At 32.4% G+C, this 15,145-nt stretch overlaps 1 protein-coding gene across 5 annotated transcripts in view; it reads right to left on the reverse strand.

Annotated features, from left to right (window-relative positions):
* Positions 1-15,145, reverse strand: part of LOC139484599 (uncharacterized) — a 231,826-nt gene that overhangs the window by 174,803 nt on the left and 41,878 nt on the right. For all 5 annotated transcript variants that reach the window (XM_071268382.1, XM_071268385.1, XM_071268383.1 and 2 more), the window contains exon 2: positions 8,475-8,603. The gene's annotated coding sequence lies outside the window, so the exon portion shown is untranslated. The remainder of the gene's footprint in view (positions 1-8,474; positions 8,604-15,145) is intronic.

Genomic DNA, 15,145 nt, shown 5'->3' on the forward strand with positions numbered 1-15,145 from the left:
TGCTTTCATTTTTATTAAACAATCCATCCTGATATAACGATACAAGTGATTAACTTTGCGGCTATTAAGATTTACATCATGTATATAATAAAGTTTAAATATGGTCAGTTTTGGTTGATGCGGACAAATAATGTTGTTATACCAGTCAGTCTGAGATATAAAAACTACTGATATGTGTTTATGATGCAATATTAAAAATACAAAAGAGGACATGCTGGCACTCTTAATTTATGCAAATGAAATAAGTTGCATTGTGTTCCAATATTTCTATCATTTATATCATGTAATCCATCCTTACATAAAAATATTACAGATTTACTATGCCACTATAAGAGTTACTTTATAAAAAGAGCAAATATGGTCAGTGTTGGTTGATGCGGTCAAATATGGTCAGGTTTGGTTGATGCTGTCACATATGGTCAGTTTTGGTTGATGCGGACAAATAATATTGTTATACCAGTCAGTCTGAGATATAAAAACTACTGATATTTGTTTATGATGCAATATTTAAAATAAAAAGAGGACATGCTGGCACTCTTAATTTATGCAAATGAAATTAGGTAGCATTGTGTTCCAATATTTATATCATTTATATCATGTAATATATCCTTACATAAACATATTACAGATTTACTATGCCACTATAAGAGTTACTTTATAAAAAGAGCAAATATGGTCAGTATTGGTTGATGCGGTCAAATATGGTCAGGTTTGGTTGATGCTGTCACAGATGGTCAGTTTTGGTTGATGCGGACAAATAATTTTGTTACATGAGTCAGTCTGACATGTCTGAGACATGAAAACTACTGATTTGGTTCTGATGCGATATTTTGAATAAAAATAGGAAATGCTGGCACTCTCAATAATTGAATTAAAATGATTATCGCGAAAAATGATTTCCAATATTGCAGTTATTAACATACTACACTCCTTCTTTCCCCTAAAGTTATAACGCTATATAGATTTAAACAAAAAAACAAATATGATCAGTTTTGGTTGATGTGGTCAAAAAATTTTATTACACGACTCAGTCTGAAGTATGAAAACTACTGAATACGATTCAATATTTTGAATAAAAAGAGGACATGCTGGCAGTATCAATTGAATTGAACAAAATTTGTGTGGTCATTGTTTTCCAATATTGTTGTAACTTGTATATGACAGTCCCTCTTGACCTAAAACTATATATATTCCAGACAGAAAGAGCAAATAATGTCAGTTTACATTTGTAGATGGTTGCCGTCAAAAGATGTTTGTTAAACAGGTCCGTCCGAGGTATGAACACTACTCGTAAACAGATATCACATTTTTTACGATTCAATAATTTGAGTAAAAAAAGGACATGCTAGTACTATAAATTGAGTGCAAACAACATTTTGAAGTCATTGTTTTCCAATATAATTGCTGTCATTTGTACAATACATCCTGCCTAAAAATATAACTGGAATACTGCAGTGTGCGGCAAATGTTTATTTGCTTACATGATGCAAGCACATATGGCAAGTTTAAGTTTAATTTAAAAAAACATATTTATTTATAATAGTGGATCGGGAAACAAGTTATTACATTTCATTTGGTTAATGAAGTCAGATAATTTTGTTATATGAAACGAGCAATCCTGACTCCCGGAATGAGAAATGTAAAACAAATCAAATACCCAGCCCCCCCCCCCCCCCTAATACTAAAGGTATAATTTATGGACACAAAATGAAAGAAAAACAAATAATTTATGTATCACATCAACAAAAGAAAATCACCGAATTACATGCAGAATATGGCGGGGTTAAACATGTCCTCTTGCCGATTTAAAATCTGAAATAAAACCGGCAATATAGCAAAACTCTTTATAATATTAAATGCTATTTTACCAAAGCCTTTGTATTTAGACAAAGAGTTCTTAGGACTTATAAATCAATTCTAGCCGTAGAATTTATAAATCAATTTTAGCCGAAGAATTTATAAATCATTTCTAGCCGTAGAATTTATAAATCAATTATAGCCGTAGAGTTTGTGATCAATCTTAACCGTAGAACTGTTGTAGGAGTAGGACTGACCAAATATTTGGTCAGTTCTAGGGTAGAACTGCCTAAAACTGTTCTAGGATAGAACTGTCAGGATCAGTTCTAGGTAGAACTGTAAGGATCAGTTCTAGGTAGAACTGTCCAAATCAGTTCTAGGTAGAACTGACCAAATCAGTTCTAGGTTAGAACTGTTCTAGCTAGAACTGACTAAAAGGTGTTAGGCTGACAGTTCTATGTACTGTCCTAGAACAGTTCTCCTGGCAGATTCTTACAGATTTAATGAGAGGTTAGTAGTGATCTCCACTGTATTTCAGTTTGACTACCACATGTGATAAGAATTATTTTACATCTCACTGATGAATATATGACTTTAGAAAAGAGGGCCCATTCCCCAAGCTCCTTTGTACCAACGTCTGGATAATACTGACAACTGAAATGTATGCCATGCATTGTTTTGTTTTCAAAAACAGTGTCAAATGTACGTTCATATTTTGAATAATAATGCGTAGCTAATGTAATTTGCTGCAAAACATAAACGATGAATTGTTATTGGATATCTGTTTCGTGATTTCAATTGCCAAAGAATCAAATTTTAGCACTGACATCCAACTACACGTACAGAAAAATGCTTGACAGATTGGTTGTATTGATTTGAACTCGATTCCGCATGTTGATAGGGGGAATATAGACCCAGCAAATCTTACGGCCATCCTTTACAAAAGGACTGAAATAAGTAATGTCTTTCTACTAATCGTCATATTTTGCTCAAATCTTACATAACGAATCAATATGAGGTGTCTGAATAACTTTTAAAGAATAGAATGAATTACTATTTTGATACCTATGTTTTTAGATATATTGAAGATGAATTAACTTATTTTATATCATTCTCATTTGTCGTCTCATTATTCCAGTTATTATGTACAATCTCGGACATTTGTCTAATTATAATCCATAATTCCTGACATTTTACTGATCATATATTTTCACTTAAGATACCAGTGATGACACATAATCCAGATCTGAACTTTTTAAGGACTATGCATAATGCTTCATCATACAGCGTAACTGTAACATCTAGTATCTGTTCCAGATAAGTGTTTTTTTATATTTTGTTATTTTCATAATAAGGATAAAATAGGGAGGTAGGATTTACGGTGCACTGGCTTGTCAGGAAAACAGAAATAGGTAAACCAATAGTAAATTAATAAGGATATGGCTTATCTCCTCACCCCTTCGTTGAATCGGTCACCAATCAGAAAAATGATCGGGATTCGAAATTGGCTTGTAGGAACATGCACTAAAAAACAGAAAATGATTCATAACTCAATTTCTGTATATGTGAACATGCACAGTACAAAATACAAAAAGGAAAGGAACGGCGTTTTTTTTCATCTTAGTCAAAGTGTGAGATTCAACACGAAGCTATAAAAAACTCTCACCTCTCTACAATATTAAGACGGATCCTAGTACGGGTAAAATAGGCATCCTGTTTGTTATCTTGGTATTATTTTTTTGTAGATTGAGTAATATTCTAATCTTTCCTATAATGGACAAAGGTTACTTTAGATTTGAAGAAGGGCAAACTATGACAAAAATCTTTTGGCTAGTTTAAATATGGTGTCTCTTAAATTTTATGAAGTTTACAAATATGCTTACGCATGTAAACGATTGTAATTCTGTTTATCCTTTTTTAATTGTTGATAATGTATTGTATATATGATCATTTACTCAAATGTTGTATGTGAAGAATAGTATTGCTTTTGTTGCGAGGAAAGATTTCTTAGGATGTTGTGACCTGTAATCTATTTCTCGCAAGAACACACATTTCTCGGAATATACTACAAAGAATGTGTTTCCATTAAAATAGTCGCATTACGCACTCAGTGAATATATAACTAAACCACGTTATCACGTCTATCTTTTACTAATAGAATAAAGAGATGTCAATCTATATTTAAAATGTTTCAAAATAAATATGTAGAATGCGTGTTCGAAGTAGGAAACATGCCCTTTAAAAATTTAATATGTTCAGGTATTTAAGTGTTATAATATATATAAGTGGCAAATAGTATATATAGAATCCATTGTATTTTATTGATATCAAAGTTCTATTAAATACCTTATTTTAAGTATATTAACAGTGAATAATACACTATGGGAGCATAAAGAATAATTATAATCACAAATTTCATGTACATACATTACAATGTGTGAATGACATATGGATGTATTAGTGTTACAATGTAACACATTGCAAACTAAAAGAAAATATATAATACCTTTATATTGTATTAAATATGTTCATTTGATTACAGGATCATTATTTGATGGTAATCGTGTTTTCAATTTTTAGTGTTCTACAATGTAAGGATTTGTTACCGCAAATTTGGATGAAATAGAAACCAACAAACAAGAGCAAAATATAGCATGTGTTGTTGTAGTTAAAAAACGTTAACATGGGTATATTTTAAGAAAGTTTTTTTCAATACAAATTCTTAAGGTAAAGTAAACAGATCCAGTGTCAAATTTTTAATGACTTGACATGTAGAAAATGATACGTAGATATCGTTTTCCCTCCTTAAGGATGTTTGAATACAATTAAATTAGGTATGTGGTCCTTTGATATTTTAAAGTTAATAATTACGAATGTTGACGAATGTGTGTCTGGATATACATTCAAAGATTTTTTAAGATTTATCGTATTGCTGTAGTTTCATCAATTGCCTTGCTTGTGTAACGATTTAATGATTCTCTGAACTTTGTGGCCCATTTTCATTTTCTCGAATGAAGACACATTTCTTGTAATACACTACAAAGAGTGTGATTTAAAACATATTTGGTAGGTATCGCCTTGTTCTACTTAAATGTATGTACAACATATGTGAATACCAGGAAGGGTGTCATTCTAAATATACCAGCGATTCCTAGAATTGATGTCATGGCCATTTAAAAATGCGTTGTAAGAATTTTAACATGTTATATATGTAGTATTTTTATGATAATCCAAAGAGAGGTTATGCATCATATTTCGCTGCAATTGAAAATAGGAAAATAAATAAACCCATTATAAATATCAGGTTTCAAATTTTGAGCGCAAGACTTACGTTTCGTTTTAGAAAAAAACTGACCAGTTGTTCGAAAACATGATAGCTTAAAATAAATGAATCTAAATTTTCTTCGGAGTTCACAATTTTTGTGACTATTTTTTACGTAAATCCAGTCGATGTCTAGTTTCTTTATACAAGAAACTTTACTGCTGATGGATTATTCCCCAAGGACATCATCCCCTTAGTAGCTTTATGCATGAATTTGTATTTTCTATGAAGTTCAGTATTTTTGTGTCTTTACTTTAAGAAGAGCTATGAGGACCAAAAGGTCTGTGAGGTGTTGCCAAATACAACTAATATATTCCTACAGCAGACAATCCTTCTTAGTGTTTCGAAAAATTGAAAGTTATTAATTAATATTTATGACGACACAACTATCAACACAGAAGTACCGAAAACTTTACCGGTGAAAACCCTCGGAGAGAACTTCTAACTTGGGTGTCCATATACATGACATACTTTGACTGTGCTTCTGGTATCTTTCGCCCCAATTTTACAGTAATTTTTCATAATACATGTGTAAATTGAGAATACAAACGAGGAAGTTGTCAAAGAGACAATAACCCTACTAAAGAGTAGAAAACGCATGTAGAATGCGTTTACTTAGTTGAATGAAATGCGTCTGACAATTTTATATTTTTATGTGTTAATATATCCTCTCTCGACTATGTTATCCTATAAGGTATAAACAGTAAACATGAAGGCAAACAAAATTTTTTTTTTTAATTTCGGCTTAGTTCTGCTCCGACCAATACAGGATTGCGGAAAGTCAGTAGTTTTCAGATCGACAGTCATGATAAACACAAACTTAAAGTAAACTGTCTTTGGAATACACAGATTTAATTACTCATCATAAGGTGTCAGACCACCAATTAAAAGTCCCTATCTGTTCAACCAAATTTTGCAATTTTCATAGCTTTCTAAATTTTTTATCTTAAGTTTAACCTCTTACAAACCAGGTATGTCCTGAATCGTACAGGTATCACCTTTCTTCATGTCAATTTTCGGCATACCTTTAAAGCCATATAAGAAAGAAGAGACCTTCCGAATGGATGTACCACTAAAAATAACCCCTGGTTTTCTTGAAATCTTAAATTAGTATACTATGGAGCGCATTAATCCTCAATTTTTAATGTCAACTCATAGACAAGTAAATTTGGCCTCAAAATGGTCTTAATATATTTCTCTTTCACCAAAAGTTTCATTTCTGCAAATTTGTTTGGTAGTTTAAGTAAACAATGACATCAAATGCACTATTTTTTGTCCGAGTAGGCCTACTTTTACATACGTTCTAAATTTGAGGGAGTAATTGGTGGTCTGACACCTAAAGAGACATTTTTTGTCCTTAAAAATTGTTTAAACTCTGTTTTTATCTTTATATAGGAGTTCTGAGTAAAATTCCAAGATTTTTTTAAATTTCGATAAGCGGTTTTCAAAATTTTTGAAAATTGTTCATAGTTCATCCCTTAGCCACAACAGTAAATTTTCATCTTAATTATTGGTTTGTGTAGTGCTAAGGAAAACCCTTTTTTGAAGTAATAAAAGACTTTTAATCTAAAATTTCTTCACACTAAGTCTTTTAGTATTTGTGGCAGTACCTAAACCTCTAATTACTTAAGCTGAAAAAATAATCAATTAAATTTTATTTTAATTTAAATTTGAATTTTTTAAGAAAAAAAAATAAAATTTGTCTTTTTTATTGAAATAATTAGGTTTTCAGACTAAAAACTTTGGAAAAAGGCAGCAAAAAATGAAGTTCAACATCTTAACAGTAATTTTATTCAAACATATTGTAAAAATCTGATTAATTTAGGTCCCCAGGTCACATCTTTATCAGCAGGTATAATATTTATGGATTTATAATTTTCACAGGGGGGTGTCATAAATAGCTATAAATAAAAAAATGATCCAATTTCCTGTTTCCAAATGCATATCAAATTATCATCATGTATTTTAAGAGCTTTCATAACTAATAATCCAAGCTTTAAGTGCAGTTAAAGCAAATCTTTGGCAAGAAAATGGCTCGAAAGAGGAAGGCTATATCTAAAAAATTTGGCTTTCAGAAAGGAAACACCCCAGCTTCCAAGGGTAAGAAATTAAAGTTTGAACCTAAAATTGAATCTGAACCTTTTATGCGGCTACCATATACTGTTTTTGAGTCTAGAGTTTCACATAAAAGTTCAAAAGTCCTTGAGGTTCATGATGTTGAACAATCTGACCTGGTAGAAAGGCTGCAACCATTAATATGGGTATACAGGCAGGCTTAATGACAACAAGTATTTCAAACAAGAGTTTTCGAGATATCACTCTCACGTGTAATGTTATTCCCGCAAATTTATCAGGTATGCAAAAGCTGGCCAATAAAGTTGGATCAGTTATTGTGAATTTTAACCAACAAGATATGAAAGATATAAGGGAAAGTCGTGTCGCTGAAAATGAAATGGTCGGTTATGCTAACCCTGTCTTAGTAAATGTTGAAACGGATGGGCGATACAACAATCCGATATTTAATAGTGACGTCACTGCGTTCCAAGCTGGAACCCAAGTTGTACAAACTATGGTTGAGAATAATACTAAATTAAAACAAATTGTTAGTGTATATACTGGTAATAAGCTTTGCAAAGTTGCATCAAGGTTAAGAAATAAATGCATTGAGGTATTGTGTCCAAATCATGCGGGACATTGTTCGGCAAATTTAGCAGAAGATTCAGTAATTGGAAATGAAACTGAATATGCTAGACAATGCACTATTGAGCTTAATGATAAACTTAAAATTGCACATGTTACTACTGATGGTGACAGTAAAGCTGTAAATGGTATTACAAATGCCCAACGTTCAAATGTTAAAATCCTTCGAGATGTAAGACATCTTGCAAATAGCATGAAAAGGGCCGTACAAAACTGTACTTTTAGTTTGTCAATGTTCTCTGGTACAAATAAAAGAAATCTTAAACAAAGATTTGGGTTGGACCTTAAGGCACGTTGTACTGCGGAATTAACCTACGCATTTAAAGCACATGGAGGTAAATTATTTGCTGTGAAAAATCATATGCCAGCAGTAATTAAGGCAATTGTGTTGTGCTACAGTGGTGGATGCGGTATGTCGTGCCAAATCAATTCATATGTTTGTGCGGGTATGCCATCTGATCACTGGCAAAAGGGCTTTCTTCCAAATAAAGAGCCTCTAAAAATGACAAGTGATGATGAGGTTCTTGTTGAAAATTGCATTAATGTGCTGTTGGGTCCAAAAAGTTTGGAGCTGGTACGCTTTTTAACTTCGACTCAGAAATGTGAAGCATTTAATCGTACATTACAAAGGTGCAATCTCAAAATAGTAACTCACAGTAGAAATTTCTCAGGTCGTGTTCATACAGCGGTCCACTTGAGAAATCACAAATTTGGTAACTCTACCATACTTCGTACAAAGGTACTGGGTGCAGAGCTTACTCCTGGCTCATCTGTCATAAAGCACCTAAAACAAAACCAACATGCTGATGTTTATTGCAGCAAAAGAAAAATGTTTAAAGAAACTAAATGTCTTAGAACTGCAACGCGTCAGAGAAAATATGATTTACATGCTGCAAAACATTACAAAATACATTATCGCAGTGGTATTACAGATCCAAAGGTTCAATCTGAGAAGATATAATGAAAATAGTAAAATACATAATTTACATTTGTGGTTTTCATTGTGATTATCTCCCTTTGAATGTTGATATTCTTTTGAAGTGTAAATATTGTCTATATATAAAGTGTGTGCATAAGGATTGTTTATTTAAACTGTTGTACCTTTTTAAGGCATGCAATCAGGGTATGGCAGATGAGTTTTGCAGTGGACAGGATAAAGTCCACGGCATATTTGTCGGTCTTTGTTGACATGCTCGGGTTCAAGCGATAGATGTTCAGCATTTACACACCGCTTATTGTGACAAATGTGTGACACCTGCATGTTTAAAGGCAGTTCAAAATTATTTGTATGTAGCATGAATGCATATCTATGGCTGTACATAGTCTTTTTTTGTTTATTCCATGGATATGTCACTGTTAGTTTTGAATATGGGGCCTCCCCTCCCCCCAATTTGCACAATAAGCAGCCGAGGGCTCCATAGGACTCAGAATTCAAGGAAAGTCTTGTTTTTTGCTTTTCAATCCATTCATTAGTATTCATTTTTGTTTTAAATTCAAAATAAGGCAGAAAAATATACTTTTCAATGTCATGGCTGCACGTGCGATTTCGTGCCATTTCCCTTAAAGGTGTCAGACCACCAATTAAAAGTCCCTATCTGTTCAACCAAATTTTGCAATTTTCATAGCTTTCTAAATTTTTTATCTTAAGTTTAACCTCTTACAAACCAGGTATGTCCTGAATCGTACAGGTATCACCTTTCTTCATGCCAATTTTCGGCATACCTTTAAAGCCATATAAGAAAGAAGAGACCTTCCGAATGGATGTACCACTAAAAATAACCCCTGGTTTTCTTGAAATCTTAAATTAGTATACTATGGAGCGCATTAATCCTCAATTTTTAATGTCAACTCATAGACAGGTAAATTTGGGCTCAAAATGGTCTTAATATATTTCTCTTTCACCAAAAGTTTCATTTCTGCAAATTTGTTTGGTAGTTTAAGTAAACAATGACATCAAATGCACTATTTTTTGTCCGAGTAGGCCTACTTTTACATACGTTCTAAATTTGAGGGAGTAATTTGTGGTCTGACACCATAAACATGCCGGAACTTTTATTGTGGAACATTTTTCAGACTGAAGACGACGGTCAAATTCGTTTGAAAAAAAATTATGAACATGTAAGCAGAAAATTGAATTGTTTCAGGTTTGGTCAACGATAAGATTAAACAACGTTCATTTCTAGTCGTCGAATATTTACTTCATGTACACCTCGATTAAACGTTTACTGCTGCTTCTCATACTTTGTAAACTGTCATTATGTTTTCAATGAATTGTTGAAGGGTAACCTTTAATTTTTCAAGTTTTCAATCTTTGTTTAGTTGGGTTAAATAAAGGCAACAGTTGTATACCGCTGTTCAAATTCATAAATCGATAGAGATAAAATAAATCCGGGTTACAAACTAAAACTGAGGGAAACATATCAAATATAAGAGAACTACGACACAAAAGAAACACAACACCGAAATGTAACACACAGAAATGAACTATAATGTAACAATGGCCATTTCTTACTTGGTACAGAGAATTTAATAAAAAAAAAAAAATGGTGGGTTGAACCGGATTTTGTGGCATGCCAAACCTCCCGCTTTAATGGCAGTGTTTGTTATAACTTTAAAATGACAACATTACACGACAGGGCTACAATAAATAAATGGGAGAAAATATAGGCCAGAGAAACAAAAGAATAATAGCCATTGAAGTAAAACAGGTTAAAAAATATTTGTATTCACCAGACGCGCGCTACGTCCACATAAAACTATGCTCAGATGAAAAAGTTTGAAAGCCATAACAACTACAAAGTTGAAGATCGCCGAGGACCAAAAGTTCCAAAAAGTTGTGAGGCCAGGGTTATCCGCCAGGGACAAAAACGTCATTAAACAGTGAATTTCATTAAATGACTATAGTTATAACAGACATACCTGATTAGACTGGAGTGGTGACTAGCTATAGAATAAAAACGAATACATTACAAAATCACAGCCGTGTTAGCTAAAGTCATTGCAACGCCCAAATATTAGATTTGTATGACTTATCTAACTTATATTAATTGGATAATTAATTGTGTTATCTAGCTTTGTCGGTGTTTCTTCTGATCACACTGCAAACCAAATATAACGTCTAAATTGCATTGATCCAAAATTAAATCTACCAAATGAACTGGATGTGTAGTTATCCCCAACACCACACACGATAACAACCAAAAAAAATACGATTGAAACCTACAAACATTAACACATTTGACAAAATCCGATGACAACAACAAATACAACATCATAACCCAACATATTAATTTAAGATGGAAAATTGTGCCACGTCTTAAAGCAATACGATTTCACACTCAGCAAAACAGTCACATTCGGGAATAAGTCACGTTCGGTAATAAAAAGATCAGCCGACGTAATGACAAACCACAATGTAACACGTGGTAAAAATGTCCATAGTTAGTTTGAACAAAGATACATCGTATGGATCAACCAATTCGTGATGGTGTCCGTAAAATTTCAGAGTGTCATTTTTAATCTGTCCTCCTCATACATGTAACTTAGTTGGAGTAGTTTTTGCGCTAAGAGCACAATCATGTAAATGAAGTCCGTATAGTGTGAGATGCACGAGAATAACGTATCAATTGAGATATGTAAACACCATACGAAGGGACAGAGTGTATATTACTGCTGAAAAATGGGAAATTGATAATTGGGAAGTTGAAATCGTCCCGTTTATTTTTAATACTTATCTATCCCAAATTCATGTATTTGGTTTTGATGTTATATTTGTTATTCTCATAGGATTTTGTCTAATGCTCAGTCTGTTTCTGTGTGTGTTAAATTTTAATGTTATGTCGTTTTTCTCCTCTTATATTTAATGCGTTTCCCTCAGTTTTAGTGTGTTACCCATATTTTGTTTTTTGTCCATTGATTTGTTAGTTTTGAACAGCGGTATACTACTGTTGCCTTTATCATAGATTTGAAGTCGCCCATCTGTGGCAATATTGAGGAAAAGATAAATGTATGAAGCAGTCCTTCTATTATCAGTTGTATCCTTATTTTCAAGTTCACTGGGATATACGAGATCATGTATTGGCTGAAATATGGGTTATTCAATAAAACAATCAATATATCGGAAAGTGAAATTAAAGAATTTCGCAAGGTGCTTTTTCTGTTTGTCTTTTAGAAGGGTTTGTTTAAATTCTGCTTCATACGAGTACAAAAACAAATCGGCTAGTAGGGGTGCACAATAAGTACCCATTGGAATACCAATTGTGTGTTGAAATAAGAATCCTTCAAACTCAACAATTATATTGTCGATAAAAAATTCCAGCATTTTGATAATATCATCTTCATAAAAATGAGAAAGGAAGTGAGAAATGTGACAAAGAGACAACAACCCGAACACAGAGCAGACAACAGCAGAAGGTCACCAACAGGTCTTCAATGCTACGAGAAATTCCCGCACCCTGAGGCGTCCTTCTGCTGGCTCCTAAACACATATATACTAGTTCAGTGATAATGAACGCCATACTAAACTCCAAATTGTACACAAGAAACTAAAAGTTTAAACAATACAAGACTTACAAAGGCCAGAGGCAAAAATGCGGCGGGGTTAAACATGATTGTGAGATGTCAACCCTCCCTAATACCTCTAGCCAATGCAGAAAAGTAAACGCATAACAATACGCACATTAAAATTCAGTTTAAGAGAAGTCTAATTCTGATGTCAGAAGATGTAATCAAAGAAAATAAACAAAATGACAATGATACATAAATAACATCAGACTACACTAGTAACCCGAATTTAACTTGAACGGACAAAAACGTGTTAACGCTATTTAAATGAGATTGATCGTTTATTGATAAAGATTGACAAAAATTAAAAATTATATTTAATTCATATCAATTCATATCAATTCATTTTAACGCCAGTCAAATAGATTTCTCTGCGGTGAATCAATTGAAATCAAGTTGCTGGTTAGTTGCGTTAAACTAATAGGCCACGCCCCCGTTAAACTATTTCAAACATGCATTAATTCGTTTTAAACATGGATGAGACCCGAGCTTTTTACAGGTAAATCACCCAAGCAAAACGACCTCGATGTATCTATCGTTTTTTGTTTCAAACTTTAAATGCGTAGTCTTATTAAGTCACATGCTCCACCATTTAATTAAACGAACGTATAATACACGTGACATTTTCATATATAAGGCATTTAAATAAAAACATTAAAATATATATGCACGCGGGGTTTAAAAATGTCAAACTAGGGAATCTGTTGAAAATAAAATAGTTAGATGGATAACATAAATTTAATTTGCTCAAATGCACTAGATCTTTATCGCACATATATATGTGCGTTTCAAAAATTACTGAATGCTATGAAACCTCATGGCATGTAAGTAACATGTGGTCCTTTGCAACTATTTACGAAACTTTATGTATTCCTGTATATTTACCGTTTCTCTTTTCTCTTTTTATGTTTACTATATTGTACTCGTAAATCAAATGTAGACATGGAAACTACACAGCAATTATTTATTGTGTACATAATTTAAATCGATGTATCTTATATTTCCGGTAAGCAACAAATATTCATTCTCTTGCCGTATATTGATATACGGAAAAGCTTGTAATGAAAAACAAGGTTTTGATGAATTGAATAATAAAATTGATGAAGACAATGTTGACGTATGTTGAATATGATAAACAGAAAGTCATACCCAAAATTATAAATGAAGTAGCAGCCCACTGAACTTTTAAAACTGTGTTAAATTGTAATACCGGTCACTGGCCAAATCGGGCGTTAATTGTGGAAGAGAAGCAAATATCAAACAAAAATATTGTTCTTACGATTCTGTAAAAAGATTATTGTGCTGTCATGCACCCTGACGTACTTGTCATAAATGAACATATAAATATGAGATAAATTTTAGTCTGCGATAACGATGGGTAAGTTGATTTAAGTTTAACGACCTAGACTGGCTATTTATCGGCATACTCTCACGTTTTTTAATGTTTTAAAAGAAAACATATATTTACGTTTTGGGCATTAAATATAAGTCTACTTACCAAATTGAAATGAACATAAACTTTGTTAAAAAAAAAAATGGAAAAGAAACATTCTGCATTGTTGTTTTCATATAATTTTATTTCCTATATATTTGAGCGGAAATTTCTAAGTTAAAACTGATTGTAGTATAGATAAAATATTTCATCTAGGTGCTCTCGTTGAAGTTCGCGTTACATATTAAAATGAATTTCATTGGTCGGAACGTTTGCAAACTTTCAATTCAATACACAATATAGAGTCCAGTTCGACAAAAAAAATCAAATTAAGACTCTACTTTGTCCGATTAAACAAACAGAATTTAGAAAAATAACACTTTTACGATTCTTTCAACCACGACCAAAATATCTATCTTTTTCTCCGCTGAAAATCATTACTATTGATATTAGAACAAGTCAAAAGTTGCCGGAGCCGGTTGATTTATGATGCATACGAAACTTTAATAATTAATTATACGGTTTGTATTTTTCCAAATAACTACTATATCCGATAAAAATCGAAAAATAAATTATCGGTTAAAACTACCGATTTTTCTATGAGACAAACATTATCCTTATATGAGTCAAATTTGCAATATAGATTCATAAAGGACAAACCATATCCTCATGTTTTTTTATGCAACACTAGTAAGCATAGTTCGTCTGTTCTCGCTTCAAACCAAGCCATCATAAATACACCAGAGATGACTAAAATGAAAGTCTTTTCGCTCATTGAGATTTTTTGGTAGGTATTAAGCTTCAATTCGACCATTAATTACCGTAAATTTTCGATTTTTGCAAAATTACGAAAAATATGTTATAATCCTTGACCTTCCCGAAGCTTATACTTCGTTTAGTCGATTGTATGAAAGTTTTTTTTAAGAAACCGGTCTTTTACTGCAAAAAAAAAAAAAAAAAGATAAAAGCGATTTTTGTTTGAAGTTTCTTACAAGAAAATGAAAGTTTTCGTGTTTTAGGTTGTGCTGAAGCAAACGTAAAAGTTGAAATATAAATTACACTCCAAGATTACACTAAAGACATTTCGCTAGCACACATGGGACTAGATTTATTAATTGTTCATTTGCAAGTCAAAATTAATAATCATGCAAAACAAATGATAAAACTTCCCAATTTAAAATTGAGAAAAAACCGACAGGAAACCAAAGTACAAAGGTACGGCATTTATTTAAAAACAATCTCCATCCAACTTCAAAATGTGAGGTAAATCGATTAGCTTACGCTAGCCAAGCAACCAACAGACAAAATAAATCTTGACTCTCCGATCAAGA

This window comes from Mytilus edulis, chromosome 8 (assembly GCF_963676685.1).
Source record: "Mytilus edulis chromosome 8, xbMytEdul2.2, whole genome shotgun sequence".
Classification (NCBI taxonomy): Eukaryota; Metazoa; Mollusca; class Bivalvia; order Mytilida; family Mytilidae; genus Mytilus; species Mytilus edulis.